The 15,678-nt window shown below is 39.1% G+C and overlaps 1 pseudogene; it reads left to right on the top strand.

Annotated features, from left to right (window-relative positions):
* The window catches only part of LOC102663133 (peroxisome biogenesis protein 2-like), a 33,199-nt pseudogene extending 18,827 nt beyond the window's left edge, over positions 1–14,372 (top strand).
* The last annotated feature ends 1,306 nt before the right edge of the window (positions 14,373–15,678 follow it).

Genomic DNA, 15,678 nt, shown 5'->3' with positions numbered 1-15,678 from the left:
ATCATCTAGAGGAAAGGCTCAAGGCCATTGAAGGAGGTGAAGATTATGCCTTTGCTAACCTAAAAAAGTTGTTCCTAGAACCCAATATCATCACCCCTCCCAAGTTCAAGGTGCTGGACTTTGACAAGTACAAGGGGACTACTTGCCCCAAGAACCATCTAAAGATGTATTATCGGAAGATGGGGGCATGCGCAAAAGATGAGGAATTGCTGATACATTCCTTCCAAGAAAGTCTTACTGGGGTAGCTGTTACCTGGTACACTAACTTGGAACCTTCCCGAGTCCATTCTTGGAAAGACCTAGTGGTTGCCTTCGTTAGGCAGTGTCAGTATAATGTCTTCGGATAGGATGCAACTACAGAACATGTGCAAAAAGGGGGCACGAATCTTTCAAAAGAATACGCCCAAAGGTGGAGAGACCTTGCAGCTCAAGTGGCACCTCAATGACGGAGAAAAAAATGATGACAATGATAGTAGACACATTACCAGTATTCTACTATGAAAAGATGGTGCGTTACACACCTTCAAGCTTCGCTGATTTAGTTTTCACCGACGAAAGGATCAAAGCAAGTATGAAAAGAGGCAAATCTGATCATCATGCTTTGATAAATGCAAAAAAAACTAGGGCAAATGAAGAGGGTGAGAATGAGGGAGAAGCCCATGTTGTGACTGCCATTCCTATACAGCCAAGTTTCCCACCAACCCAACAATGTCATTACTCAGCCAATAACAAACCTTCTCCTTACCCACCGCCCAGTTATCCACAAAGGCAATCCCTAAATCAACCACAAAGTTTGTCTACCGCACTTCCAATGACGAACACCACCTTTAGCACAAACCAAGAACACCAACCAAGAAATGAATTTTGCAGCGAGAAAGCCTGTAGAATTCACCCTAATTCCAGTGTCCTATGCTGACTTTCTCCCATATCTATTTGATAATTCAATGGTAGCCATAACCCCAGCCAAGGTTCATCAACCTTCATTTCTCCGAAAATACGACTCGAACGCAACGTGTGCTTGTCACGGAGAAGCCCCGGGGCGTTCCACTGAGCATTGTAGGGCTCTGATGCGTAAGGTGCAAGGTCTAATTGATGCGGGCTGGCTGAAATTTGAGGAGAATCGCGTGTAAATCCTGCCATTGACAAGAGATGCCACACATGGGGCAATTTTGAAAGCTGTTGTTAGATGTCTCTAATGACTAATCAGGATTTTCAAGTTTGTACCATTATTGTAAACCACAGTTACAATGTTAAATGAAATGGATAAAGTTGATATCTTTGTCCTCGTCCTCTCACAAATGCATCTTTGCTTATTCAACTTTCACCGGAACGTGGGTGCAAGCCATTGGTTTGTTTGCTCAAGTGACTTGTGCTCCTGAGTTTGGACTTCCAAGACCGTTCAATCGGAGATTACTCATCTTGCACGTTGTTGGGGGCACCGTAAAACGAGTAAAGTTCAAAACAAATAAGTTTCAAAATAAAAATAAAAAAAGTGTTCAAAAAGAAAAAAAAAAGCATTTGATTGACTGTGTTTTCAAGACGTTCATGTGACCTCATTTTATCATTCCAGAAAGTTTGTCTTTTTAGAGAGAAGTGATTTATCAACAATAGGATGTTGGACAAATGGCCTCAGTTACCTTAAGAAAAAAGGGGGTTGAATTAAGATGCGAAGACTATTCCCCAATTAAACTTTCACTCTCTCTTTTCGGATTAACAATGCACCCTTAACATGAATTACTCAAAAGACAATTCAAAATAAACTTCTTTAAAGCAAAAGATAAATAGCAATAAATAAAAGAAGTTTAAGGGAAGAGAGGAATGCAAACTTGATTTATACTGGTTCGGCCACTTCCCGTGCCTATGTCCAGTCCTCAAGCAACCCACTTGAGATTTTCCACTCTCTTTGTAAAACTCCTTTTACAAAGTCTGAACCACACAAGGACAACCCTTCCCTTGTGTTCAGGAATCCTCTACAACAAGAGACCCACGGTCTCTTAATCCCTTTTCAGAAATAAGATGAAGAGAAGAAGAAATGTCTCTTAAAAGAGATAGATTGTACAATGAAGATCAATCAAAATTCCGTATTGAATATGCAAGTGGTTGACCAAAGAATCTTTTTGAGAGGATAAGACAGTTCAGTTCAGAAAAAATCTTAATCTTTTGAGAGGATAAAACTGTTTGGGCAATGAAAACTCCCTTTAAATTCGTGTTTCCAAGTCACCTTTGATGGCCATTCATAAAACATTTGAATAGATGTGACTCTTGGAAATTATTTTTTGAAAATCCCCTCTGGTAATCGATTACAAGACTTGTGTAAACGATTACAAGTTTTGAAATTTGAATTAAAACGTTCAATAAACTGTTGGTAATAAATTACCATCCATGTGTAATCAATTGCACATTATAAATTTTGAATTCAAATTTCTAGTGACTGTGATAAACATTTTCAGCTGCTGGTAATCGATTACCAGAGAGAAAATCTCAATTTGAAATGATAGAATTCTTTGGTCAAACCTTTTGTTTTTTCAATTTGGAAACTTCTTCCTAAAGATTCTAGAGATCAACTTGATCATATATCTTGATTTTCTTCGATTCTTGTCTTGAATAAAACTTAGAAGCACTTGATCCTTTAGCAGCATCAAGACATCAAAACATCTTGCTTCTACATAGGAGTCATTCGACTTAATCCATCAACTGAAAGATCCTTCAACTATTTCTCGTCCTTGGAAAATTCTTTTTGCAAGAATCAATTGTGTCTTTCATTCTTCCTCACTACAAGGTTGTGAAAACAAGACAACAATTGGTACCTCGAAGCCCTACACTGGGGCAATGAAAGGCCCCATGCATAAACCTCAAACGAACCTAGGGGCAGATTAGAAGTTCTCACCCAATAGGTTCTTTGCTACAAGGTCATAACAAAAGACAACGATTGTACCTCAAAGCCTTACACTGGGGCAATGAAAGGCACCATGCAAAAACCTCAAGCGAACCTAGGGGCAGATTAGAAGTTTTCACCCAATAGGTTCCAAGCTACAAGGTCATGACGAAAGATAACAATTGGTACCTCAAAGCCTTACACTGGGGCAATGAGGGGCATCGTGCATGAGCCTCAAGTGAAACATAGGGGCAGATCAAAGGTTCTCACCCGTCGATGTTTTTAAACAAGAAAAAAAAAAGGGAGACAAGCCCTGGAATTTCAATAGATTGATTAAACGTCAAACGGCTCCATTGCCATCACTCCAAAATGGTCAAGTGACTAAATCAAACAGAATATACACTCTGAGGGAGTTCCCGGAGAGATTTGCAAAAGATAGGATAAGGATGCATGAATTATCACCTTTTTCAAAAGGACAGTCAATCTGTGTTTTCCAAAAAAAATTAAATCAAAATCAAAATCACAAAATAGGGAAAGAATGTCATGAACATTGTACAAACTTTCCATTGCATTGCATTGTTTCATATGAGGTCAGCATTACCAAATTTCACAACAAAGGTTGCATGCGTCTGCATCCCTAAAAATCATGTTAACTGCATAGATTTCCTACATCTCGTGTCCAATCTTTTTGGATGACCGGCCCTCTCGATGAGTCGATCTCTTGCTTTCTTATAAAGTTGGACCCTTGGGTACTAGTACCTATCACCTTTAGAGGACTATATGTCCTCGCCATCAAAGGACTGCACATCCTCGCCTGCAGAGGGTTGCACGCCCTCGCCTTTAGAGGGCTACGCGTCCTCATTTTCAGTGTGCTCCATATCCACACCTCAGGAGAATATAAGGTCCTTTGCCCTTAGATGCTTCACCGAGACTTGCGCTCCCGATTACGAGGGGCCAGTGGTTTCCTTTCAACGGTTCCTGGGCCACCCCCTGATATTGGAGGGTGACCAACTGTGCGAGCACATCCAGAGAGGGAGGCTATCATGCATACCGGGGCAAGATTTCACCCGTTCCGCTGCAAAAAGACGAGTGCAGATCATGCGCATCAACATGACCACTCTTATATGGATATGGATGATGTTGCTATTTAGCAACATTCTGCCCAGCGACCACAATGTCAATCTCCCCCTGCAGATGTATCAGTTGGTCTGTGCCGTCATGACATAGGTAAGTATGCACATGGCTCAATAGATTTCTGATGTCATCTATTGTTTGCAGGAATCGCGCCCACAAGACGCCCAGTGGACCCGAAGAAGTCCAACAGGGCCCTGGGGTTTCCAGCTCTGGTTACGGGCCTCTGTAGTCCTACAGGGTGCCCGTTCCCCCCGGCAAGGTCACGTCATCATGACATAGGTAAGTATGCACATCGCTCAACTGATTTCTGATTTCATCTATTATTTGCAGGGATCGCGCCTGCAAGACACCCAATGGACCCGAAGAAGTCCAATAGGGTCTTGGAGTTGTCAAGCTCTAATTACGGGTCTCTGTGAGTTCTATAAAGTGCCTGTCGCCCCCAACAAGGTCATCAGGCCCCCTACTAATCGAGCTTTCATCAAGAAGTACTGCGTCCCCAGGCAGGCGCAGGGCAAAACACCACAACAGCCTGGGGATGGCCGACAGCGGGCAACAGACGCACCGCCATCACCTCTAGAGTTCACCTCAGCTCATCCACAAAAAGGTTAGAGCGTTGCTTACGACCCATGGCCGACCAATAGGCGACCAAGTCCAAAGCCAAAGGTAAGCAAAGTACTAGGTCAATGACAGACAAGCCATCACACGTCCAGCTCAAGACATTAAAGAAGCGCTACTAGGAGGCAACCTAGTACCTTTTAAATCTCTGCTTGTTATTTGATCACTTTTGTTTCTCAAGTCTTAGCAGGACACACCTAGTTGCTCATGATCCTAGGAATTTAAATAAAACAAGCACAAGCTCGGAAGGTAGTCATACCTCATAAAAAATACTTCACAAAATATATATATGTATGTTTAGGTAGCAAGATACCTTGGACATGTATATATCAAAAATATCTGACAAAACATATATATGTATGTTTAGGTAGCAAGATACCTTGGACACGCATGTATATAGCAAAATACTTCACAAAAATATACGTATGTTTAGGTAGCAAAATACCTCATGGAAAAAAAGAGAGCAAAAAGAGAGCGAGCAAGAAAAGAATAAGAAGGAAGAAAAAAAATAGAAAATAAAAAATAATAAAGGTTGTCTAGCTAAAAAACAACATGCTTGTGAAAAGAGATAACTTCCAGCTTTTCTTTGAAAAAATTCACTGATCATAAACAGTTTTTGAAAAAATGTGTATACACCTGAAGGGTGAGTGCTGTGAAAATTTTCCCGAACGCCCAAAATGGACTCGGATGAATGCATGAATTGATAAAAAAACATTTTGGAAACACTAGGTTGACTTAAGTAGGGAAAATGAATCCTGAGCCCTAGTGTCACATGACCATAAAAACTTGATGCTTGAGTGTCCACATGGGTGCATGCATGACCAGTTTTGCATAAAATTTCCTAATCATCATTGTTGCATGTATATCATGGAAATAATGTGGGACATCCCCTTTATCCCCGAACCGCTGGCCAAACCCTGACATATATCATGACCAGCCATTCTACAAGCCTTGAGCCAAAATCCCAACTTATCATAAACTTTGACCCAAGATGAGAATGTCGATCCTTGCCCTCGGAAGAAAACAAAAAAAAAGAGAAAAAAAGAAAAGAAAAATTCTCAATCAAAGAGTGGGAGAAAGCAAAAAAAGGAAAGAAAATTATTAATCAAGGATCGAAAGAAAACAAAAGAAACATCCAGAAAGGTCTTTGGACCAGACAATATCTGAACAATACAGAATTGTCATCAAGTAAACGAAAAAAAAAGAGAAAGGAAACCACGACCTAAAGTGGCCCTCTCCCTTTGATTGCCAACCAAAATCCTGTGCGTCGGTGACTTGTTCACCTCACACTAAACAAAAACAAAAAAGGAAAAGGCCAAAAACACTCAAAGCCAAAGTTCCTACCAAGAAAAACAAACCATTCCGAAGAAAAAGTCCTATTGATCCATGATCACGCATGTAATCTTTGATTTGATAGGAAATGATTTGCAAAATCAAGTCATGACATATCTATGGTTCGGAATTAGGATAAAACACTTACCTGTGTGAGATTGATACACTTTGAGTGATTTTCTCCTATTTTTTGTTGGACCCAGTGTTTCCTCTAAATGATCATTTAGAAACGAAATGCTAACATCCAAAATATCATTTATGGTTATGAGAAAATTTCATCAGCATACTCTCCTTCCCCGATAGACACATCATTTTTCATCCAAAAAAAAAAAAAGCATATGTTGCTCTGATCAGTTGGAAGTTTTGTCTCTTTACTAAAGCATGTTCGCATTTTAGTGAAGAAAACACCGAGTCTATTTTTAGTCTCAGTTTACAAGAACTACGTAGGTCTGAGTTTCTCATCACAAATTGAGGATACGTAGGAGCAAAAGCCCTGCTTTTGTCGACCACCCCACCTTTTGTTACCGTGACCCAAGAGTCCAGTGGCATGCGAAGCCACATGACCGTGGGATCCCCAAATTCGTATGTTCCATCATTTATCATTTGTATGTTATCTTTTTTCTATGACTTGAGGGACTAACGTTTGTTTTTGTTGTTTCGATTGCCTTTTGTTTTGTGCATACATTTTATTTGGATTGTTGCGTCAGTGCTTACTTCGTTATTTGTTGATAATGTTTGTTCCAGAATCTTGTAGAGTTTTCCTTTAGGAACGTCGTCCTAAAAATAAAACGAACAAAAATCATGATAACACCAAGAATTGAAAAAGAAAGAGGCGTTGTGAACAAATGTCGTGTCTATATATAAAGAAAAGAAAAGAGTTTTTATATGTAAAAAGTGTATGGAAAGATTTGGTGTGTGTGTAAATAATGTGTGAAGAGAAATTCTCGTGTGTGAGTAATGAGTGTATATAAAGAATTTTTTTATAAACCACGAGTGTATCTTTGAACAAGAATAGAGTTTTTATGTAGACCGTGTGACGTAAAGAGAAAGAGTTCCAATGCGTGTACAGAAAAAGTTTGTCATGTATAAGAATGTAGATGTACAAAGAAAAGTTTTCCTCATAGAGGACCATGGGTGTATAGTTTTGTGAATATAAAAATGAAACAAAAAAAAAGAAAGGAAGACCTCGAAGGTCGACATGTTATAGTTAGGAAGCATAAATCATTCGTAGAGAGCAAACATATCTTCTGGAAACAAGGGACTGACGCTAAGAGTTTATTTTCCTGAATAACCGAGATAATAATGGATAAATTCGTTGAACTGATGAAAGAACATAATTGGGAAACGTTGGGTCTGTTTGTGTAAATTCCCAACCGTAGTATCACAATGCCATGAACGGGATGCTTGAGTGCCCACCTGGTTGTGGCCATGACTAATTTTGCACATTGTTTCCAAATCATCATTGTCGCGCGTGCCTTGCGGAATAATATGGAAGTTCGGCCCGAGACCGACACCTTGACGCACGAATTTGTTTTGCCCCAGACATCAAGATCGGGCGCCCACGATAAAAGACCCCATTGAGACACAACCTTAGACTATTTTGAACCTTGGCCTATAAAAAGAATCCTCATCCTTTCCTCCGAAGCAAAGGACAACGGAATCTCCTCAAGGGAGAGCAAATAGAATACTAAAACCCGATTTCCCAAAGAAAGGAATGGAGAAAGAGAAGTGAAAAGAAAGAAAAGGAAGAAATGGAAAGAAAGAAAAAAGAAAAAGATGAAAACAAAGAAAAGAACAATAAAAAAGAAAGAAAAAGAAGGATTCCCGATCGAAGATCGAAAGGAAGTGAAAAAGGAAAAGATCGGAGGAAAACAGAGTAATTCCCGATCAATGAAAGAAAGAGAACAGAAATTCTTCAAGCCAGATAAATTTTCGGCAAGGTAGGTGACTGCCGGCAAAGGAAAACCCATTTTTGGTGGCTCTTCCTTTCAGATTGCCACTCAAAATCATTCTCAACTGGCGATATCCCGCCCCACATAAACAAAGAGGAAAAGACCGGAACACCCAGTTTCCTCTCAAAAAACACTACCCTCGAGAAAATCCTATTGATCCGTGATCGTACTTGTGATCTTTGATTCGATAGGAAATCGTGTGCAAAATAAAGTCGTGGTGCAGTTATGGTTTGGGATTAGGGTAAAACACTTGCCTGCGTGAGTTTTTATACACTATGAGTGATTTATTCCCAGTTTCAGCTTAACCTGATGTTTCCCCTGAATGTTCATTCAAAAGCTAAAAGTTGACATCCTGCCTTTCATTTTTGGGTACAAGGAAGATTACCCTTGGCATAAGTATATTGTTTTTCTAAGACATGGTGCTCTCACGAATGATTTATTTTTCTTTTCAAAAAGCATGTTTGCCTTTTTTAGGTGGAAAAAACCCGGTGGACCATTCGGTCCTGCCTCGCCTTTTATTCGGAGCCCCATGAATTGCGTTTTCATTCATGCATCCTCCACCAACGAGTTTGGAGCCATGCGTAGTGATTGCTTAGTGCAATTCTCCATTCTCTACCCCTGTTTCAGAGCCCCATGAATTGCGTTTTCGTTCATGCATCCTCCACCCACGAGTTTCGAGCCATGCGTAGTGATTGCTTATGCAATTCTCCATTCTCTACCCCTTTTTCGGAGCCCCATGAAATGCATTTTCGTTCATGCATCCTCCACCCACGAGTTTGGAGCCATGCGTAGTGATTGCTTAGTGCAATTCTCCATTCTCTACCCCTGTTTCGGAGCCCCATGAATTGCGTTTTCGTTCATGCATCCTCCACCCACGAGTTTGGAGCCATGCGTAGTGATTGCTTAGTGCAATTCTCCATTCTCTACCCCTTTTTCGGAGCCCCATGAAATGCATTTTCGTTCATGCATCCTCCACCCACGAGTTTGGAGCCATGCGTAGTGATTGCTTAGTGCAATTCTCCATTCTCTACCCTGTCTCGGAGCCCCATGAATTGCGTTTTCGTTCATGCATCCTCCACCCACGAGTTTGGAGCCATGCGTAGTGATTGCTTAGTGCAATTCTCCATTCTCTACCCCTTTTTCGGAGCCCCATGAATTGCGTTTTCGTTCATGCATCCTCCACCAAAGAGTTTAGAGCCATGCGTAGTGATTGCTTAGTGCAATTCTCCATTCTCTACCCCTTTTTCGGAGCCCCATGAATTGCGTTTTCGTTCATGCATCCTCCACCCACGAGTTTGGAGCCATGCGTAGTGATTGCTTAGTGCATTCTCCATTCTCAACCCTTTTTCGGAGCCCCATGAATTGCGTTTTCGTTCATGCATCCTCCACCCACGAGTTTGGAGCCATGCGTAGTGATTGCTTAGTGCAATTCTCCATTCTCTACCCTTTTTCGGAGCCCCATGAATTGCATTTTCGTTCATGCATCCTCCACCCACGAGTTTGGAGCCATGCGTAGTGATTGCTTAGTGCAATCCTCCATCCTCGCCTTTTATTCGGAGCCCCATGAATTGCGTTTTCGTTCATGCATCCTCCACCAATGAGTTTGGAGCCATTCTTCATGATTGCGTAGTGTGGACCCTCTAGTGCAATCCTCCATTCTCCAATGTGTTCAACACTGTCAAGTGCGGACCCTCTTGACTGGGAAATATGATCTTTGTTATTTTCCCGATTGATTCCTTTGCCAAACGTGTATATTATATTATTGTTGTTTTTGTGGTTGTTTGTATTTTGTTTTGTGTTGTGCAGAAAAAAAAAGGAGTAGAGACGAGAGTCGTCATGGACTAATCACGGAAAGGGCGAGACGGACGAAATCAGTGTCTTATCTTTGCTTTCCTCTTATCTCCGATAAAAGGTAAGTAAAGAGGGGCAACTGTCATACCCTAATTTCGTTCGGGGATTATTACTTTATGATATGCAACCTTTGATTGGCCGCTTCGAGATACTTGGCACCCTTTGTTGCACAATATGCGAAGTCCCGAGACGCGCCAGAAATCAAAAGGAAGTATTATTACGCAATCTGTCAGTTTCTATAACTTCTTCGAAAGCTAAAAAAGAGTAAATACATGATCCGTAAGGATTCGTAACCTTGCGGAAAGAAAATAAGTATCGTTACAAAATTCGTAAAGTTTCGTCATGTTACGGAAAAAGAATCGCCAAAAAAGGGGCAATAGGGGTGTATTTAGTAAAATGATGGGTGCATATAGTAAATTTCGAGTCTGGGCCCTTCTAGGGGTTTCTGGGCCATTTCTTGCTTAAGGTGGAGGCAACCTAGCTCGCCTGGGCGAGCTAGGTGGCAACCACCTCCCCCGTTTTGTTAAAAAATGGGATTTCGGGGTTTCCGGGACACCTGTAATGCTTCCGTAAAATTCCCATAACCCTAAGTTAGCATATTTCACTTAATACAGGTGAGAGGGAAGAGAAAAAAAGAAGAAAATCATGTCGTATGTGCTTCCATAAGGCTTCCGTAACTTTTCCGTAAATTACGAAAGAAGGGGGTGAACTTATCAAAATGGGGGGTGCAAATAGCAATTTTGAAATTTTGAATTGGGCCTTCCAAAATGATTTTTTGAAGCTGGATTGCTTCTGGAGGAAGCAACCCAGCTCGCCTGGGCAAGCTGGGCGGCAACCTCCTCCCCATTTTTCCTATAAATAGGCTGAAGGGGGCTGTTCTAAGGATCCCGGATCCCCCTTGTGATGTATTTCAGCTGTTTTGGGTGAAAAAAATTGTTTCCGTGAAGAAAATCCAAGCCGAGGTGCTTCCGTAACGCTTCCGAGATGTTTCCGTAAGCAAATCCGTGAAGGGTTTCCTCCGTTATTCACCGTTCTTCATCCGTTCTTCGTTCTTCGTTCTTCATTCTTCAACGGGTAAGTTTCCAAATTGAGCTTTTCAATTCATTCTATGTACCCGTGGTGGTCCCCATTTGTTTTGTGTACTTTTATTCTCGTTTCATTTACTTTTCGTACCCCTTTTTGACGTGCTTCAATCATTTATTTAAGTCATTTTCTTGCCTAATCAAAAAATAAAATAAATTTCCACCGAACATTTGATTTGTAATATCCGTTAATTTCCGTTAAAATGAATTCCGACCGTTCGGTCGTGCCGTAACCACGTTGGAAATAAAAAAAAAGGTAAAATAATAATATAATAGTAAAAAAATACCTTTTAGTAAAATAAAGCGAAAAATCAATCGGACGCTTTCTCTTTGGGATTTCTCATTCTTAATTGAATTGACTAATAACTAAAGTGAAACTAAGGCTAAAAAACAATTCGCCTAGTCAAGCTTGTCCACAAAAAATCACTAAAAAGGGTTTGAAGGTTTATCATCTCAGTTTTCCTTATCAAGTAAATGGATCATTTTTAAGGTCCAACACCTTAAAATGATCACCTTCCAAGTAAAAAGAATCGTTGATTCACCCTTAAGAAAGAACTACGTAGGTCTGATTTCCTCTTCGATGGAGGGTACGTAGGAGCAAAAGCCCCGCTTTTGTCGACCTCAAAAAATAAAAAGAAATAAAAGTTAAGGTAATACAATTTCCACAATTCTGAAAAATAGGCTGTTGTCCCTTGAGACAAACGTGAGAGGTGCTAATACCTTCCTCAAACGTAAATACAACTCCCGAACTTAGAATTTTCATTTTTGACCGGTTTCCTTCGGTTTTTCCGATGTTTTCCACAAATAAACGTTGGTGGCGACTCCGCGCATCTTTCCTCCTTTTGGAAAGCGCACCCGTGAGCCTCGTCTCGCACGCATGCAAAAGGGCATGTTGCGACACTATTGATGCCTTTGAATAAGAAATTTTAACACACATGTATACAAATGTTTTTTTTTTGTTGTACATTTTTTGTCAAATTAAACTTAAATATACACATCATCAATGAACTTTTGTACTTTGCATCACGGTCATGTAGCATACTGCTAAAGGTGTTTAGTTGTCTAATTTTATGAGGTGTTTTCTTACTTTAACAAACCAATGATATAAAAGGAAAAGTGTACATTTTTTCTGGTGGTCTGTTTCCAGTGCATGTATATCTTGATTTGAGTATTGCCATCCTTGTCCAATGTTCATCCCAACTGCTAACTTCTTATTCTTATGTGGTACTTGTACACAGTCCAAACTGGTATGGAGGGACTTGGACTCACTGTTGCTCAACAACTTTGGTATTGTATTGCCACTATTGGTGGTCAGTATATATGGGCTCTCTTACAATTTTTCTTTGCTTTATGTAGATGGGGTGATACTGAGTAGGTATTTTTTTAATGTTTCCCTACACTGCTTACTTGCAAGCCTATAGACAAACATGGATTGAATTAAAGTGAGATCTAGTTTGACTTTCAATTTTTCTTTTTCCCAAAGACCATTGGCTAGATGTTTATGGATCTTAATACAACGGATAGAAGGAATACATAGAGCTGCTTCATTTGGAAACCTGTTGATATTTCTTTGCACGGGAAGGTGATTCCTTTCAACAACCAAACAATTCACACAACACCTGTGTTTGTCTTTTGAAATATACAAGCAATGTATCAAGTGAAAACCCTTGTTATCGTAAGAAATGAGAAAAATAAATTCAAACCATTAGATCACATTTAATTAGTAAAAATTAAAAAATAAATATACAAGACTTTTTTTAGTGATGTGACTACAAATCCATGACTGCTAATGAACTTTTAAATTTGACCATTAATATTTGTATTTTTCTTTCCTCACAATAAGAGTTCTCACTTGATATATATCATGTGTATAAATATTTGAATGATCAAAGATTTAAAAAAAAAATGCATGACTTTTTTAAGTGGTTATATGACCACTAACTAATTTTAATCTTGATCATCCGTTGTATGATCTAGATTTATAATTTTCTCATTTTTCACAATAAGAAAAGTTCGCACTTGATATATATTTCTCAATCTTTAGTCTTTAATCAAGCATAATAGAATTGGGTGATCCATGTAGCCAACCTCACCTAATTGGATAAGGCATTTGATGTTGTTGTTGTTCTTGTTCTTTGGGCCCTCCAAGATATATTCCTAGCATATAATTGGTTTCATTCAGTTTGAATTTTCATTAGGTCCTCTAGGGTGAAAATGTATGATGATTGACTTGCTCTGTAAAACTTATCTTCTTGTTGTGTGCTATTGTGAAGCAGATATCAAAATCTTATTGAAAGAGCCTTACGAGCTAGGCTTGTATGTAGAAGCCCAAATATGAATCGTGTTGTTAGCTTTGAATATATGAACCGAAAATTAGTTTGGAATGAATTTTTAGTACTTCTTATCTTCATTTTGTACTTAACTTGTGGAATCATATTGGTCACATGAGACCTTTCATTTATTTACTACTTAAGACAAATGAATGTGAAAATGAGCCTAGTTGACTGAATGTGATAGGACTACAAAGCCCATAACCCTTAGGACCCCTAAATCTCTTCAGGTTTACACTAGAAGGCCCAAGAATAGTTAAGGCCCTATATTCACTTGGGCTGGAAATGACTAAAAATGGAGGGGAACTAGTTATACATCTGTTAAATAGGAATGAGAGATAGAGAAGTATATGTTGGTTGTGAAACGGTAAAAGTAGCTTATGGCTTTCCCATAAGTTCTATTTTGCTAATTTCATTAAGTTTCATAGAAAAGTTTATCATGATAAGCTTTTATTAGCTTTTTTCCATAAGTGTTACTATCAAACATATCAGTAAGCTCTTATTTGATAACAGTATAAATTAGTGCTTAATTAGATTGGTAATTCAAATGCAGCCCTATTCCAATTCCTAAAAATGTTTGTCACATCCTGAGAGCTGCTATTAGTTGTTTTGGGCATTTTACAAAAGCTAGATGCTATCTTGATTTGTTGGCGAGTGGATTTGCAACAATGTTGCACTTCTTACTTTACAATCCATTGGAGCTAATTATGTCGAATTCTGATTGTAGGAAATGTTATTCCTGCTTCTTCCCTTTCTTAATTCATCATCCGTGAAAAATCTCCTTCGACCTTTTTCTAAAGATAAATCATCAAGTTCAGCTGAGGATGGCACAACATGTCCCATTTGTCAGGCTACTCCCATAATTCCTTATGTTGCCCTACCTTGGCAGCACAAGTACATCTCTTTATAATAGATATGTACTCTCATCTCACATTATTGTTTTGCCACTAGAAACATCTATTGATATTTCGGTGGGATTATAGCTACAAAATGTTCTCTTTATGTATATATATATATGCTTCAAATTCAACTCTTTTTCATTAAAAGAGGATAACTAAGAAATAGTTGACAATTTGTTTATGGCAGGTATTGTTACTACTGTCTTAGGATATGATGTGTTGCTGCTCCATCGTTTCGGTGTTTCAGGTGCATTTAGCCTGTTGTTGCTATGCAACGACATGGTGGTGTCCCTTCAAAATGATTGATTGTTACTAGGAAACAATCTTTAGAGTTAGGGAGCATTTGATCTACTTATAAAATTAGCATATAAAATACTACTTGGAATTGTGGTGGTATTCTTTTCCCCTTATTATTATTATTATTATTATTATTCACATTTAATTGGGAAAACAAATCAAAATTTCTTCATAGAATCACTTACTCGGTTTAGTGGGAAGCATTCTTTCCCTTGTACCAATGTATCATTTAGTTACCCCTCATACATTTTTTTCTGTTATTATGAAGTTAAACTTCTTACATGTAAGTTGTATGTGTTTTGATTGGAGGTTTCATTATTAGATTAAGGTTTCATTATTTTTGGGCCTTGTATTTAGGGCTCCATAATGTAGGTAGGGTACCCTAGAAATATAGGATTTTTCAGCCCTTGTATTTTAGGGCACCTAGACTAGTTTTTGTATTAGGAGTAGTTTTGTAATTTCACATGCACTAAGTGGATATTTGATGTGTGTGGTTGGAAATAAATTTAATTGAATTGGTAGAAGCCCAATCCAATTAAATTTTAGAGGGGGAGGTGAGCATTTGCTTACTACACCCCATTGCCACATCATATAGTCACACTTTGTGCATGTCCTTCATGCTTTTCATGCCTCATGACACCTAAGCACACTTAGTGGAGAATCTTGGAATTGATCTTGGATTAGTGGGCTGAACCATAACTAAAATTCACTAATCATAATTAGTGAAATTTTGGCTCCAAAGTTTGGCTCCACAAATTCAATTTCAAATTCAAGTGAAATTTGAATTTCCCTCCAATTTTGTGTGACACTTAGGCTATAAATAGAGGTCATGTGTGTGCATTTTTTTGAACTTTGATGATTTGAATATTAAACTTCAGATTTCAAAGCTCATTTGGAGCACAAAATTTCGTGCTCTTCTCTCCCTCTCCCTTCATTCATCTCCTTCTTCCTCCAAGCTCTTATCCATGGCCTCCTATGGTGGTGAGCTTCTTCTAGACTCATCTTCTCCTTGAAGTGGCATCTCCTCTCTCTCTCCCTTTCTCCATTCCGCTGCCATTCATCTTCCAAGAAGCAAAGGAATCCATTGATGAAGAAGATCCTAGGCCTACAAGCTCCAATGGAGCTTGCATCATGTGGTATCAGAGCATCTTCATCTAGGTGATGTTCTTTTGCTTCCTCTATCTTTTTGTTCGGTGAATTCTCTTTAATTCCTTGTTCTTCATCTTATTCTCCATGTATATCCTCCATTGTCTTGTGGTTTGGTGCTGTTTAGAGTAGATTCAAAAAAAAAACCGATTAAATCTTAGATCT

This window comes from Glycine max, chromosome 1 (genome assembly GCF_000004515.6).
Source record: "Glycine max cultivar Williams 82 chromosome 1, Glycine_max_v4.0, whole genome shotgun sequence".
In the NCBI taxonomy this organism is placed as follows: Eukaryota; Viridiplantae; Streptophyta; class Magnoliopsida; order Fabales; family Fabaceae; genus Glycine; species Glycine max.
The sequence above is the reverse complement of the archived record's forward strand: the minus strand, read 5'-3'. Positions and strand labels throughout refer to the sequence as shown.